Source organism: Schistocerca serialis, unplaced genomic scaffold (assembly GCF_023864345.2).
Source record: "Schistocerca serialis cubense isolate TAMUIC-IGC-003099 unplaced genomic scaffold, iqSchSeri2.2 HiC_scaffold_1362, whole genome shotgun sequence".
Taxonomy (NCBI): Eukaryota; Metazoa; Arthropoda; class Insecta; order Orthoptera; family Acrididae; genus Schistocerca; species Schistocerca serialis.
Genome location: NW_026047583.1, coordinates 54,205,274 through 54,221,645, shown reverse-complemented (window position 1 = coordinate 54,221,645; position 16,372 = coordinate 54,205,274).

The window sequence follows — 16,372 nt, the reverse complement described above, 5'->3', positions numbered from 1 at the left end:
GTGACACTAGTTATAGACTCCGATGCTTCACTTCAGGTATACTGTATCCCTCTGATCTGCTTATTGATGATGAAACACAGAAATTGCATCGGAATTAAATAGAAATTGCACAATGCCGACTTAAGTACACGAAAACTGACTCTTCCTACTGTCTATGTTTGAACCATTCCTGTGACACTAGTTATAGATTCCGATGCTTCTCATCAGGTTTACTGTAACCCTCTGACCTTCTTATTGACGATGAAACACAGAAATTGCATCGGAATGAAATATAAAAGGCACAATGCCGACTCAAGTACAAGGAGACAGACTCTTCCTACTCTCTATGTTTTTGAAAAATTCCTGTGACACTAGTTATAGATTCCGATGCTTCACTTCAGGTTTTCTGTATACCTCTGACCCTCTTATTGCTGATGAAACACAGAAATTGCATCGGAATTAAATACAAAAGGCTAAATGCCGACCTAAGTACAAGAAGACTGACTCTTCCTACTGTCTATGTTTTAAACCATACCTGTGACACTAGTTATATATTCCGATGCTTCACTTCAGGTTTACTGTATCCCTCTGACCTTCTTATTGACGATAAAACAAAGAAATGGCATCGGAATTAAATAGAAAAGGCAGAATGCCGACTTAAGTACAAGAAGACTGACTCTTACTACTATCTATGTTTTGAACCATTCCTGTGACACTAGTTATAGATTCCGATGCTTCTCTTCAGGTTTACTGTCACCCTCTGCCCTTCTTATTGACGATGAAACACAGAAATTGCAACGGAATTAAATACAAAAGGCACAATGCCGACCCAAGTACAAGAAGGCTGACTCTTCCTACTGTCTATGTTTTGAACCATTCCTGTGACACTAGTTATAGATTCCGATGCTTCACTTCAGGTTTTTCTGTATCCCTCTGACCATCTTATTGACAATGAAACACAGAAATTGCATCGGAATTAAATAGAAAATGCACAAAGCCGACTTAAGTACAAGAAGACTGACTCTTCTTACTGCCTATGATTTAAACCATTCCTGTGTCACTAGTTATAGATTCCGATGCTTCACTTCATGTGTACTGTAGGCCTTGGACCATCTTGTTGACGATGAAACACAGAAATTGCATCGAAATTAAATACAAAAGGCACAATGCCGACTTAAGTACAAGTAGACTCTCTCTTCCTACTGTCTATGTTTTGAACCATTCCTGTGACACTAGTTATGGATTCTGATATTTCGCTTCATGTTTACTGTATCCCTCTGACCTCCTTATTGACGATGAAACACAGAAATTGCGTCGGAATTAAATACAAAAGGCACGATGCCGGCTTAAGTACAAGAAGACGGTCTCTTCCTACTGTCTATGATTTGAACCATCCCTGTGACACTAGTTATAGATTCCGATACTTCACTTCACGTTTACTGTATCCATCTGACCTTCTTATGGACGATAAAACACATAAATTGCATCGGAATTAAATATAAAAGGCACAATGCCGACTTAAGTACAAGAAGACTGACTCTCCTTACTGTCTATGCTTTAAACCATTCCTGTGACACTAGTTATAGACTCGGATGCTTCACTTCAGGTATACTGTATCCCTCTGACCTCCTTATTGACGATGAAACACAGATATTGCATCGGAATTAAATAAAAAAGGCACAATGCCGACTTAACTACAAGAAGACTGACTCTTCTTACTGACTATGTTTTGAACCATTCCTGTGACACTAGTTATAGACTCCGATGCTTCACTTCAGGTATACTGTATCCCTCTGACCTTCTTATTGATGATGAAACGTAGAAATTGCATCGGAATTAAATAGAAAAGGCACAATGCCGACTTAAGTACAAGAAGACTGACTCTTCTTACTGTATATGTTTTGAACCATTCCTGTGACAGTAGTTATAGATTCTGATACTTCACTTCATGTGTACTGTATCCCTCTGACCTTCTTATTTACGATGAAACACAGAAATTGCATCGGAATTAAATACAAAAGGCACAATGCCGACTTAAGTACAAGAAGACTGACTCTTCTTACTGACTACGTTTTGAACCATTCATGTGACACTAGTTATAGACTCCGATGCTTCACTTCAGGTATACTGTATCCCTCTGACCTTCTTATTGATGATGAAACACAGATATTGCATCGGAATTAAATAGAAACGGCACAATGCCGACTTAAGTACAAGAAGACTAACTCTTCCTACTGTCTATGTTTTGAACCATTCTTGTGACACTAGTTATAGATTCCGATGCTTCTCTTCAGGTTTACTGTAACCCTCTGACCTTCTTATTGACGATGAATCACAGAAATTGCATCGGAATTAAATACAAAAGGCACAATGCCGACTCAAGTACACGGGGACAGACTCTTCCTACTCTCTATGTTTTGAACCATTCCTGTGACACTAATTATAGATTCCGATGCTTCACTTTAGGTGTACTGTATCCCTTTGGCCTTCTTTGTGACGATGAAACACAGAAATTGCATCGGAATTAAATACAAAAGGCACAATGCAGACTTAAATACAAGTAGACTGACCCTTCTTACTGTCTATGTTTTGAAGCATTCCTGTGACACTAGTTATAGATTCTGATACTTCACTTCAGGTTTACTGTATCCCTCTGGCCCTCTTATTGACGATGAAACACAGAAATTGCATCGAAATTAAATACAATAGGCACAATGCCGACTTGAGTACAAGAAGACTGACTCTTCCCACTGTCTATGTTTTGAACCATCATTGAGACACTAGTTATAGATTCCGATGCTTCACTTCAGGTTTACTGTATCCCTCTGACCTTCTTATTGACGATAAAACACAGAAATTGCATCGGAATTAAATAGAAAAGGCACTATGCCGGTTTAAGTACCAGAAGACTGACTCTTCCTACTGTCTATGTTTTGAACCATTCCAGTGACACTAGTTATAGATGCCGATGCTTCTCGTCAGGTTTACTGTAACCCTCTGACCTTCTTATTGACGATGAAACACAGATATTGCATCGGAATTAAATACAAAAGGCACAATGCCGGCTCAAGTACAAGAAGATTGACTCTTCCTACTGTCTATGTTTTCAACCATTCCTGTGACACTAGTTATAGATTCCGATGCTTTACTTCAGGTTTACTGTATCCCTCTGACCATCTTGTTGACAATGAAACACAGAAATTGCATCGGAATTAAATAGAAAAGGCACAAAGCCTACTTAAGTACAAGAAGACTGACTCTTCTTACTGTCTATGATTTGAACCATTCCTGTGACACGAGTTATAGATCCCGATGCTTCACTTTACGTGTACTGTATCCCTTGGACCTTCTTATTGACGATAAAACACAGAAATTGCATCGGAATTAAATAGAAAAGGCACTATGCCGGTTTAAGTACCAGAAGACTGACTCTTCCTACTGTCTATGTTTTGAACCATTCCAGTGACACTAGTTATAGATTCCGATGCTTCACTTCATGTTTACTGTATCCCTCTGACCATCTTATTGACAATGAAACACAGAAATTGCATCGGAGTTAAATAGAAAAGGCTCAGAGCCGACTTAAGTACAAGAAGACTGACTCTTCTTACTGTCTATGATTTGAACCATTCCTGTGACACGAGTTATAGATCCCGATGCTTCACTTTACGTGTACTGTATCCCTTGGACCTTCTTATTGACGATGAAACACAGAAATTGCATCGGAATTAAATACAAAAGGCACAATGCCGACATAAGTACAAGAAGACCGATTCTTCTTACTGACTATGATTTGAACCATTCATGTGACACTAGTTATAGACTCCGATGCTTCACTTCAGGTATACTGTATCCCTCTGATCTGCTTATTGATGATGAAACACAGAAATTGCATCGGAATTAAATAGAAATTGCACAATGCCGACTTAAGTACAAGAAAACTGACTCTTCCTACTGTCTATGTTTGAACCATTCCTGTGACACTAGTTATAGATTCCGATGCTTCTCATCAGGTTTACTGTAACCCTCTGACCTTCTTATTGACGATGAAACACAGAAATTGCATCGGAATGAAATATAAAAGGCACAATGCCGACTCAAGTACAAGGAGACAGACTCTTCCTACTCTCTATGTTTTTGAACCATTCCTGTGACACTAGTTATAGATTCCGATGCTTCACTTCAGGTTTTCTGTATACCTCTGACCCTCTTATTGACGATGAAACACAGAAATTGCAACGGAATTAAATACAAAAGGCACAATGCCGACCCAAGTACAAGAAGGCTGACTCTTCCTACTGTCTATGTTTTGAACCATTCCTGTGACACTAGTTATAGATTCCGATGCTTCACTTCAGGTTTTTCTGTATCCCTCTGACCATCTTATTGACAATGAAACACAGAAATTGCATCGGAATTAAATAGAAAATGCACAAAGCCGACTTAAGTACAAGAAGACTGACTCTTCTTACTGCCTATGATTTGAACCATTCCTGTGTCACTAGTTATAGATTCCGATGCTTCACTTCATGTGTACTGTAGGCCTTGGACCATCTTGTTGACGATGAAACACAGAAATTGCATCGAAATTAAATACAAAAGGCACAATGCCGACTTAAGTACAAGTAGACTCACTCTTCCTACTGTCTATGTTTTGAACCATTCCTGTGACACTAGTTATGGATTCTGATATTTCGCTTCATGTTTACTGTATCCCTCTGACCTCGTTATTGACGATGAAACACAGAAATTGCGTCGGAATTAAATACAAAAGGCACAATGCCGACTTAAGTACAAGAAGACTGACTCTCCTTACTGTCTATGCTTTAAACCATTCCTGTGTCACTAGTTATAGATTCCGATGCTTCACTTCATGTGTACTGTAGGCCTTGGACCATCTTGTTGACGATGAAACACAGAAATTGCATCGAAATTAAATACAAAAGGCACGATGCCGGCTTAAGTACAAGAAGACGGACTCTTCCTACTGTCTATGATTTGAACCATCCCTGTGACACTAGTTATAGATTCCGATACTTCACTTCACGTTTACTGTATCCATCTGACCTTCTTATGGACGATAAAACACATAAATTGCATCGGAATTAAATATAAAAGGCACAATGCCGACTTAAGTACAAGAAGACTGACTCTCCTTACTGTCTATGCTTTAAACCATTCCTGTGACACTAGTTATAGACTCGGATGCTTCACTTCAGGTATACTGTATCCCTCTGACCTCCTTATTGACGATGAAACACAGATATTGCATCGGAATTAAATAAAAAAGGCACAATGCCGACTTAACTACAAGAAGACTGACTCTTCTTACTGACTATGTTTTGAACCATTCCTGTGACACTAGTTATAGACTCCGATGCTTCACTTCAGGTATACTGTATCCCTCTGACCTTCTTATTGATGATGAAACGTAGAAATTGCATCGGAATTAAATAGAAAAGGCACAATGCCGACTTAAGTACAAGAAGACTGACTCTTCTTACTGTATATGTTTTGAACCATTCCTGTGACAGTAGTTATAGATTCTGATACTTCACTTCATGTGTACTGTATCCCTCTGACCTTCTTATTTACGATGAAACACAGAAATTGCATCGGAATTAAATACAAAAGGCACAATGCCGACTTAAGTACAAGAAGACTGACTCTTCTTACTGACTATGTTTTGAACCATTCATGTGACACTAGTTATAGACTCCGATGCTTCACTTCAGGTATACTGTATCCCTCTGACCTTCTTATTGATGATGAAACACAGATATTGCATCGGAATTAAATAGAAACGGCACAATGCCGACTTAAGTACAAGAAGACTAACTCTTCCTACTGTCTATGTTTTGAACCATTCTTGTGACACTAGTTATAGATTCCGATGCTTCTCTTCAGGTTTACTGTAACCCTCTGACCTTCTTATTGACGATGAATCACAGAAATTGCATCGGAATTAAATACAAAAGGCACAATGCCGACTCAAGTACACGGGGACAGACTCTTCCTACTCTCTATGTTTTGAACCATTCCTGTGACACTAATTATAGATTCCGATGCTTCACTTTAGGTGTACTGTATCCCTTTGACCTTCTTTGTGACGATGAAACACATAAATTGCATCGGAATTAAATACAAAAGGCACAATGCAGACTTAAATACAAGTAGACTGACCCTTCTTACTGTCTATGTTTTGAAGCATTCCTGTGACACTAGTTATAGATTCTGATACTTCACTTCAGGTTTACTGTATCCCTCTGGCCCTCTTATTGACGATGAAACACAGAAATTGCATCGAAATTAAATACAATAGGCACAATGCCGACTTGAGTACAAGAAGACTGACTCTTCCCACTGTCTATGTTTTGAACCATCATTGAGACACTAGTTATAGATTCCGATGCTTCACTTCAGGTTTACTGTATCCCTCTGACCTTCTTATTGACGATAAAACACAGAAATTGCATCGGAATTAAATAGAAAAGGCACTATGCCGGTTTAAGTACCAGAAGACTGACTCTTCCTACTGACTATGTTTTGAACCATTCCAGTGACACTAGTTATAGATGCCGATGCTTCTCTTCAGGTTTACTGTAACCCTCTGACCTTCTTATTGACGATGAAACACAGATATTGCATCGGAATTAAATACAAAAGGCACAATGCCGGCTCAAGTACAAGAAGATTGACTCTTCCTACTGTCTATGTTTTCAACCATTCCTGTGACACTAGTTATAGATTCCGATGCTTTACTTCAGGTTTACTGTATCCCTCTGACCATCTTGTTGACAATGAAACACAGAAATTGCATCGGAATTAAATAGAAAAGGCACAAAGCCTACTTAAGTACAAGAAGACTGACTCTTCTTACTGTCTATGATTTGAACCATTCCTGTGACACGAGTTTTAGATTCCGATGCTTCACTTTAGGAGTACTGTATCCCTTCGACCTTCTTATTGACGATGAAACACAAAAATTGGATCGGAATTAAATACAAGAGGCACAATGCCGACTTAAGTACAAGAAGACTGATTCTTCTTGCTGACTATGTTTTGCACAATTCGTGTGACACTAGTTATAGACTCCGATGCTTCACTTCAGGTATACTGTATCCCTCTGATCTGCTTATTGATGATGAAACACAGAAATTGCATCGGAATTAAACAGAAATTGCACAATGCCGACTTAAGTACAAGAAGACTGACTCTTCCTATTGTCTATGTTTTGAACCATTCCTGTGACACTAGTTATAGATTCCGATGCTTCTCTTCAGGTTTACTGTAACCCTCTGACTTTCTTATTGACGATGAACACAGAAATTGCATCGGAATTAAATACAAAAGGCACAATGCCGACTCAAGTACAAGAAGACTGACTCTTCCTACTGTCTATGTTTTGAACCATTCCTGTGGCACTAGTTATAGATTCCGATGCTTCACTTCAGGTTTACTCTATCCCTCTGACCTTCTTATTAACAATGAAACACAGAAATTGCTTCGGAATTAAATACAAAAGGCACAATCCCGACTAAAGTTCAAGAAGACTGACTCTTCCTACTGTCCATGTTTTGAACCAATCCTGTGACACTAGTTATAGATTCCGATGCTTCACTTCAGGTTTACTGTATCCCTCTGACCTTCTTATTGACAATGAAACACAGAAATTGCATCGGAATAAAATAGAAAGGCACAATGCCGACTTAAGTACAAGAAGACTGACTCTTCTTACTGTCTATGCTTTGAACCTTTCCTGTGACACAAGTTATAGATTCCGATGCTTCTCTTCACGTTTACTGTAACCCTCTGACCTTCTTATTGTCGATGAAACACAGAATCTGCATCGGAATTAAATACAAAAGGCACAATGCCGACGCAAGTACAAGAAGACTGACTCTTCCTAATGTCTGTGATTTGAACCATTCTGTGAGACTAGTTATAGATTCCGATGCTTCACTTCAGGTGTACTGTATCCCTCTGACCTTCTTATTGACAATGAAACACAGAAATTGCATCGGAATTAAATACAAAATGCACAATCCCGACTCAAGTTCAAGAAGACTGACTCTTCCTACTGTCCATGTTTTGAACCAATCCTGTGACAATAGTTATAGATTCCGATGCTTCACTTCAGCTTTACTGTATCCCTCTGACCTTCTTATTGACAATGAAACACAGAAATTGCATCGGAATAAAATAGAAAAGGCACAATGCCGACTTAAGTACAAGAAGACTGACTCCTCTTACTGTCTATGCTTTGAACCATTCCTGTGACACAAGTTATACATTCCGATGCTTCACTTCAAGTTTACTGTAACCCTCTGACCTTCTTATTGACGATGAAACACAGTATCTGCATCGGAATTAAATACAAAAGGCACAATGCCGACTCAAGTACAAGAAGACTGACTCTTCCTACTGTCTATGTTTTGAACAAACCCTGTGACACTAGTTATAGATTCCGATGCTTCACATCAGGTTTTCTGTATCCCTCTGACCTTCTTATTGACGATAAAACACAGAAATTGCATCGTAATTAAATAGAAAAGGCACAATGCTGACTTAAGTACCAGAAGACTGACTCTTCCTACTGTCTATGTTTTGAACCATACCAGTGACACTAGTTATGAATTCCGATGCTTCACATCAGGTTTTCTGTATCCCTCTGACCTTCTTATTGACGATGAAACACAGAAATTGCATCGGAAGTGAATACAAAAGGCACAATGCCGACTTAAGTACAAGAAGACGGACTCTTCTTACTGTCTATGTTTAGAACTGAACCTGCGACACTAGTTATAGATTCCGATGCTTCACTTCAGGTTTACTGTATCCCTCTGACCTTCTAATTGACGATGAAACACAGAAATTGCATCGGAAGTGAATACAAAAGGCACAATGCCGACTTAAGTACAAGAAGACGGACTCTTCCTACTGTCTATGGTTTGAACCATCCCTGTGACACTAGTTATAGATTCCGATGCTTCACTTCAGGTTTGTTGTATCCCTCTGACCTTCTTATTGACGATAAAACACAGAAATTGCATCGGAATTAAATAGAAAAGGCAGAAAGCCGACTTAAGTACAAGAAGACTGACTCTTCTTATTCACTATGTTTTGAACCATTCCTGTAACACTACTTACAGATTCCGATACATCAAGTCAGGTTTACTGTATCCCTTGGACATTCTTACTGACGTAGAAACACAGTAATTGCATCGGAATTAAATACAAAATGCACAATGCCGACTTAAGTACAAGAAACTGACTCATCTTACTGTCTATGTTTTAACCATTCCTGTGACAATAGTTATAGATTCCGATGCTTCACTTCAAGTTTACTGTATCCCTCTTACCTTCGTATTGACGATGAGACTCAGAAATTGCATCGGAATTAAACACAAAAGGCACAATGCCGACTTAAGTACAAGAAGTTTGACTCTTCCTACTGTCTATGTTTTGAACCATTCCTGTGACACTAGTTATAGATTCCGATGCGACTCTTCAGGTTTACTGTAACACTCTGACCTTGTTATTGACGATGAAACACGGAAATTGCATCGGAATTAAATACAAAAGGGACAATGCTGACTCAAGTACAAGGAGACAGACTCTTCCTACTCTCTATGTTTTGGACCATTCCTGTGACACTAGTTATAGATTCCGATGCTTCACTTTAGGTGTAATGTATCCCTTGGACCTTCTTATTGACGATGAAACACAGAAATTGCATCGGAATTAAATAGAAAAGGCACAATGCCGACTTAAATACAAGTAGACTGACCCTTCTTACTGTCTATGTTTTGAAGCATTCCTGTGACACTAGTTATAGATTCCGATGCTTCACTTCAGGTTTACTGTATCCCTCTGACCTCCTTATTGACGATAAAACACAGAAATTGCATCGGAATTAAATAGAAAAGGCACTATGCCGACTTAAGTACAAGTAGACTCACTCTTCCTACTGTCTATGTTTTGAACCATTCCTGTGACACTAGTTATGGATTCTGATATTTCACTTCATGTTAACTGTATCCTTCTGACCCTCTTATTGACGATGAAACACAGAAATTGCGTCGGAATTAAATACAAAAGTCACGATGCCGGCTTAAGTACAAGAAGACGGACTCTTCCTACTGTCTATGATTTGAACCATCCCTGTGACACTAGTTATAGATTCCGATACTTCACTTCAGGTTTACTGTATCCCTCTGACCTTCTTATGGACCATAAAACACAGAAATTGCATCGGAATTAAATAGAAAAGGCACAATGCCGTCTTAAGCACAAGAAGACTGACTCTTCTTATTGACTATGTTTTGAAGCATTCCTGTGACACTAGTTATAGATTCTGATACTTCACTTCAGGTTTACTGTCTCCCTCTGGCCCTCTTATTGACGATGAAACACAGAAATTGCATCGGAATTAAATGCAATAGGCACAATGCCGACTTGAGTACAAGAAGTCTGACTCTTCTTACTGTCTATGCTTTTAACCATTCCTGTGACACTACTTATAGACTCGGATGCTTCACTTCAGGTATACTGTATCCCTCCGACCTGCTTATTGACGATGAAACACAGATATTGCATCGGAATTAAATAAAAAAGGCACAATGCCGACTTAAGTACAAGAACACTGACTCTTCTTACTGTATATGTTTTGAACCATTATTGTGACAGTAGTTATAGATTCTGATACTTCACTTCATGTTTACTGTATCCCTCTGACCTTCTTATTTGCGATGAAACACAGAAATTGCATCGGAATTAAATACAAAAGGCACAATGCCGACTTAAGTACAATAAGACTGTCTCTTCTAACTGACTATGTTTTGAACCATTCATGTGACACTAGTTATAGACTCCGATGCTTCACTTCAGGTATACTGTATCCCTCTGACCTTCTTATTGATGATGAAACACAGATATTGCATCGGAATTAAATAGAAAAGGCACAATGCCGACTTAAGTACAAGAAGACTGACTCTTCCTACTCTCTATGTTTTGAACCATTCCTGTGACACTAGTTATAGATTCCGATGCTTCTCTTCAGGTTTACTGTAACCCTCTGACCGTCTTATTGACGATGAAACACAGAAATTGCATCGGAATTAAATACAAAAGGCACAATGCCGACTCAAGTACACGGGGACAGACTCTTCCTACTCTCTATGTTTTGAACCATTCCTGTGACACTAATTATAGATTCCGATGCTTCACTTTAGGTGTACTGTATCCCTTTGACCTTCTTTGTGACGATGAAACACAGAAATTGCATCGGAATTAAATACAAAAGGCACAATGATGACTTAAATACATGTAGACTGACCCTTCTTACTGTCTATGTTTTGAAGCATTCCTGTGACACTAGTTATAGATTCTGATACTTCACTTCAGGTTTACTGTATCCCTCTGGCCCTCTTATTGACGATGAAACACAGAAATTGCATCGGAATTAAATACAATAGGCACAATGCCGACTTGAGTACAAGAAGACTGACTCTTCCCACTGTCTATGTTTTGAACCATCATTGTGACACTAGTTATAGATTCCGAAGCTTCACTTCAGGTTTACTGTATCCCTCTGACCTTCTTATTGACGATAAAACACAGAAATTGCATCGGAATTAAATAGAAAATGCACTATGCCGCTTTAAGTACCAGAAGACTGACTCTTCCTACTGTCTATGTTTTGAACCATTCCAGTGACACTAGTTATAGATTCCGATGCTTCTCTTCAGGTTTACTGTAACCCTCTGACCTTCTTATTGACGATGAAACACAGATATTGCATCGGAATTAAATACAAAAGGCACAATACCGGCTCAAGTACAAGAAGATTGACTCTTCCTACTGTCTATGTTTTCAACCATTCCTGTGACACTAGTTATAGATTCCGATGCTTTACTTCAGGTTTACTGTATCCCTCTGACCATCTTGTTGACAATGAAACACAGAAATTGCATCGGAATTAAATAGAAAAGGCACAAAGCCTACTTAAGTACAAGAAGACTGACTCTTCTTACTGTCTATGATTTGAACCATTCCTGTGACACAAGTTATAGATTCCGATGCTTCACTTTAGGAGTACTGTATACCTTCGACCTTCTTATTGACGATGAAACACAGAAATTGCATCGGAATTAAATACAAAAGGCACAATGCCGACTTAAGTACAAGAAAACTGATTCTTCTTACTGACTATGTTTTGCACCATTCGTGTGACACTAGTTATAGCCTCCGATGCTTCACTTCAGGTTTACTGTATCCCTCTGACCTTCTTATTGACAATGGAACACAGAAATTGCATCGGAATTAAATACAAAAGGCACAATCCCGACCAAAGTTCAAGAAGACTGACTCTTCCTACTGTCCATGTTTTGAACCAATCCTGTGACACTAGTTATAGATTCCGATGCTTCACTTCAGGTTTACTGTATCCCTCTGACCTTCTTATTGACAATGAAACACAGAAATTGCATCGGAATAAAATAGAAAAGGCACAATGCCGACTTAAGTACAAGAAGACTGATTCCTCTAACTGTCTATGCTTTGAACCATTCCTGTGACACAAGTTATAGATTCCGATGCTTATCTTCAAGTTTACTGTAACCCTCTGACCTTCTTATTGTCGATGAAACACAGAATCTGCATCGGAATTAAATACAAAAGGCACAATGCCGACTCAAGTACAAGAAGACTGACTCTTCCTAATGTCTATGATTTGAACCATTCCTGTGACACTAGTTATAGATTCCGATGCTTCACTTCAGGTTTACTGTATACCTCTGACCTTCGTATTGACAATGAAACACAGAAATTGCATCGAAATTAAATAGAAAAAGCACAACGCAGGAGTTAAGTACAAGAAGACTGACTCCTCTTACTGTCTATGATTTGAACCATTCTGTGACACTAGTTACAGATTCCGATGCTTCACTTCAGGTGTACTGTATCACTTGGACCTTCTTATTGACGATGAAACACAGAAATCGCATCGGAATTAAATGCAAAAGGCACAATGCCGACTTAAGTACAAGTAGACTGACTCTTCTTACTGACTACGCTTTGAACCTTACCTGTGACACTAATTATAGATTCCGATGCTTCACTTCAGGTTTACTGTATCCCTCTGACCTTCTTATTGACAGTGAAACACAGAAATTGCATCGGAATTAAATACAAAAGGCACAATCCCGACTCAAGTTCAAGAAGACTGACTCTTCCTACTGTCCATGATTTGAACCAATCCTGTGACACTAGTTATAGAATCCGATGCTTCACTTCAGGTTTACAGTATCCCTCTGACCTTCTTATTGACAATGAAACACAGAAATTGCATCGGAATAAAATAGAAAAGGCACAATGCCGACTTAAGTACAAGAAGACTGACTCCTCTTACTGTCTATGCTTTGAACCATTCCTGTGACACAAGTTATAGATTCCGATGCTTCTCTTCAAGTTTACTGTAACCCTCTGACCTTCTTATTGACGATGAAACACAGAATCTGCATCGGAATTAAATACAAAAGGCACAATGCCGACCCAAGTACAAGAAGACTGACTCTTCCTACTGTCTATGTTTTGAACCAACCCTGTGACACTAGTTATAGATTCCGATGCTTCACATCAGGTTTTCTGTATCCCTCTGACCTTCTTATTGACGATAAAACACAGAAATTGCATCGGAATTACATAGATAAGGCGCAATGCCGACTTTAGTACCAGAAGACTGACTCTTCCTACTGTCTATGTTTTGAACCATTCCAGTGACACTAGTTATAGATTCCGATGCTTCACATCAGGTTTTCTGTATCCCTCTGACCTTTTTATTGACGATGAAACACAAAATCTGCATCGGAATTAAATACAAAAGGCACAATGCCGACTCAAGTACAAGAAGACTGACTCTTCCTACTGCCTATGTTTGAACCAACCCTGTGACACTAGTTATAGATTCCGATGCTTCACATCAGGTTTTCTCTATCCCTCTGACCTTCGTATTGACGATAAAACACAGAAATTGCATCGGAATAAAATAGAAAAGGCACAATGCCGACTTAAGTACAAGAAGACTGACTCCTCTTACTGTCTATGCTTTGAACCATTCCTGTGACACTAGTTATAGACTCCGATTCTTCACTTCAGGTTTACTGTATCCCTCTGACCTTGTTATTGACGATGAAACACAGAAATGTGCATCGGAAGTGAATACAAAAGGCACACTGCCGACTTAAGTACAAGAAGACGGACTCTTCTTACTGTCTATGTTTTGAACTGAACCTGTGACACTAGTTATAGATTCCGAAGCTTCACTTCAGGTTTACTGTATCCCTCTGACCTTCTTATTGACGATGAAACACAGAAATTGCATCGGAAGTGAATACAAAAGGCACAATGCCGGCTTAAGTACAAGAAGACGGACTCTTCCTACTGTCTATGGTTTGCACCATCCCTGTGACACTAGTTATAGATTCCGATGCTTCACTTCAGGTTTGCTGTATCCCTCTGACCTTCTTATTGACGATAAAACACAGAAATTGCATCGGAATTAAATAGAAAAGGCAGAAAGCCGACTTAAGTACAAGAAGACTGACTCTTCTTATTGACTATGTTTTGAACCATTCCTGTGACACTACTTACAGATTCCGATACATCAAGTCAGGTTTACTGTATCCCTTGGACATTCTTACTGACGTAGAAACACAGAAATTGCATCGTAATTAAATACAAAATGCACAATGCCGACTTAAGTACAAGAAACTGACTCATCTTACTGTCTATGTTTTAACCATTCCTGTGACACTAGTTATAGATTCCGATGCTTCACTTCAAGTTTACTGTATCCCTCTTACCTTCTTATTGACGATGAAACACAGAAATTGCCAACGGAATTAAATACAAAAGGCACAATGCCGACTTAAGTACAAGTAGACTGACGCTTCTTACTGTCTATGTTTTCAACCATTCTTGTGACACTAGTTATAGATTCAGTTACTTCACTTGATGTTTACTGTATCCCTCTGACCTTCGTATTGACGATGAAACTCAGAAATTGCATCGGAATTAAACACAAAAGGCACAATGCCGACTTAAGTACAAGAAGACTGACTCTTCCTACTGTCTATGTTTTGAACCATTCCTGTGACACTAGTTATAGTTTCCGATGCTTCACATCTGGTTTTCTGTATCCCTCTGACCTTCTTATTGACGATAAAACACAGAAATTGCATCGGAATAAAATAGAAAAGGCACAACGCCGACTTAAGTACAAGAAGACTGACTCCTCTTACTGTCTATGCTTTGAACCATTCCTGTGACACTAGTTATAGACTCCGATGCTTCACTTTAGGTTTACTGTATCCCTCCGACCTTCTTATTGACGATGAAACACAGAAATTGCATCGGAAGTGAATACAAAAGGCACAATGCCGACTTAAGTAAAAGAAGACGGACTCTTCTTACTGTCTATGTTTAGAACTGAACCTGCGACACTAGTTATAGATTCCGATGCTTCACTTCAGGTTCACTGTATCCCTCTGACCTTCTTATTGACGATGAAACACAGAAATTGCATCGGAAGTGAATACAAAAGGCACAATGCCGACTTAAGTACAAGAAGACGGACTCTTCCTACTGTCTATGGTTTGAACCATCCCTGTGACACTAGTTATAGATTCCGATGCTTCACTTCAGGTTTGTTGTATCCCTCTGACCTTCTTATTGACGATAAAACACAGATATTGCATCGGAATTAAATAGAAAAGGCAGAAAGCCGACTTAAGTACAAGAAGACTGACTCTTCTTATTCACTATGTTTTGAACCATTCCTGTAACACTACTTACAGATTCCGATACATCAAGTCAGGTTTACTGTATCCCTTGGACATTCTTACTGACGTAGAAACACAGTATTTGCATCGGAATTAAATACAAAATGCACAATGCCAACTTAAGTACAAGAAACTGACTCATCTTACTGTCTATGTTTTAACCATTCCTGTGACAATAGTTATAGATTCCGATGCTTCACTTCAAGTTTACTGTATCCCTCTTACCTTCGTATTGACGATGAAACTCAGAAATTGCATCGGAATTAAACACAAAAGGCACAATGCCGACTTAAGTACAAGAAGTTTGACTCTTCCTACTGTCTATGTTTTGAACCATTCCTGTGACACTAGTTATAGATTCCGATGCGACTCTTCAGGTTTACTGTAACACTCTGACCTTGTTATTGACGATGAAACACGGAAATTGCATCGGAATTAAATACAAAAGGGACAATGCCGACTCAAGTACAAGGAGACAGACTCTTCCTACTCTCTATGTTTTGGACCATTCCTGTGACACTAGTTATAGATTCCGATGCTTCACTTTAGGT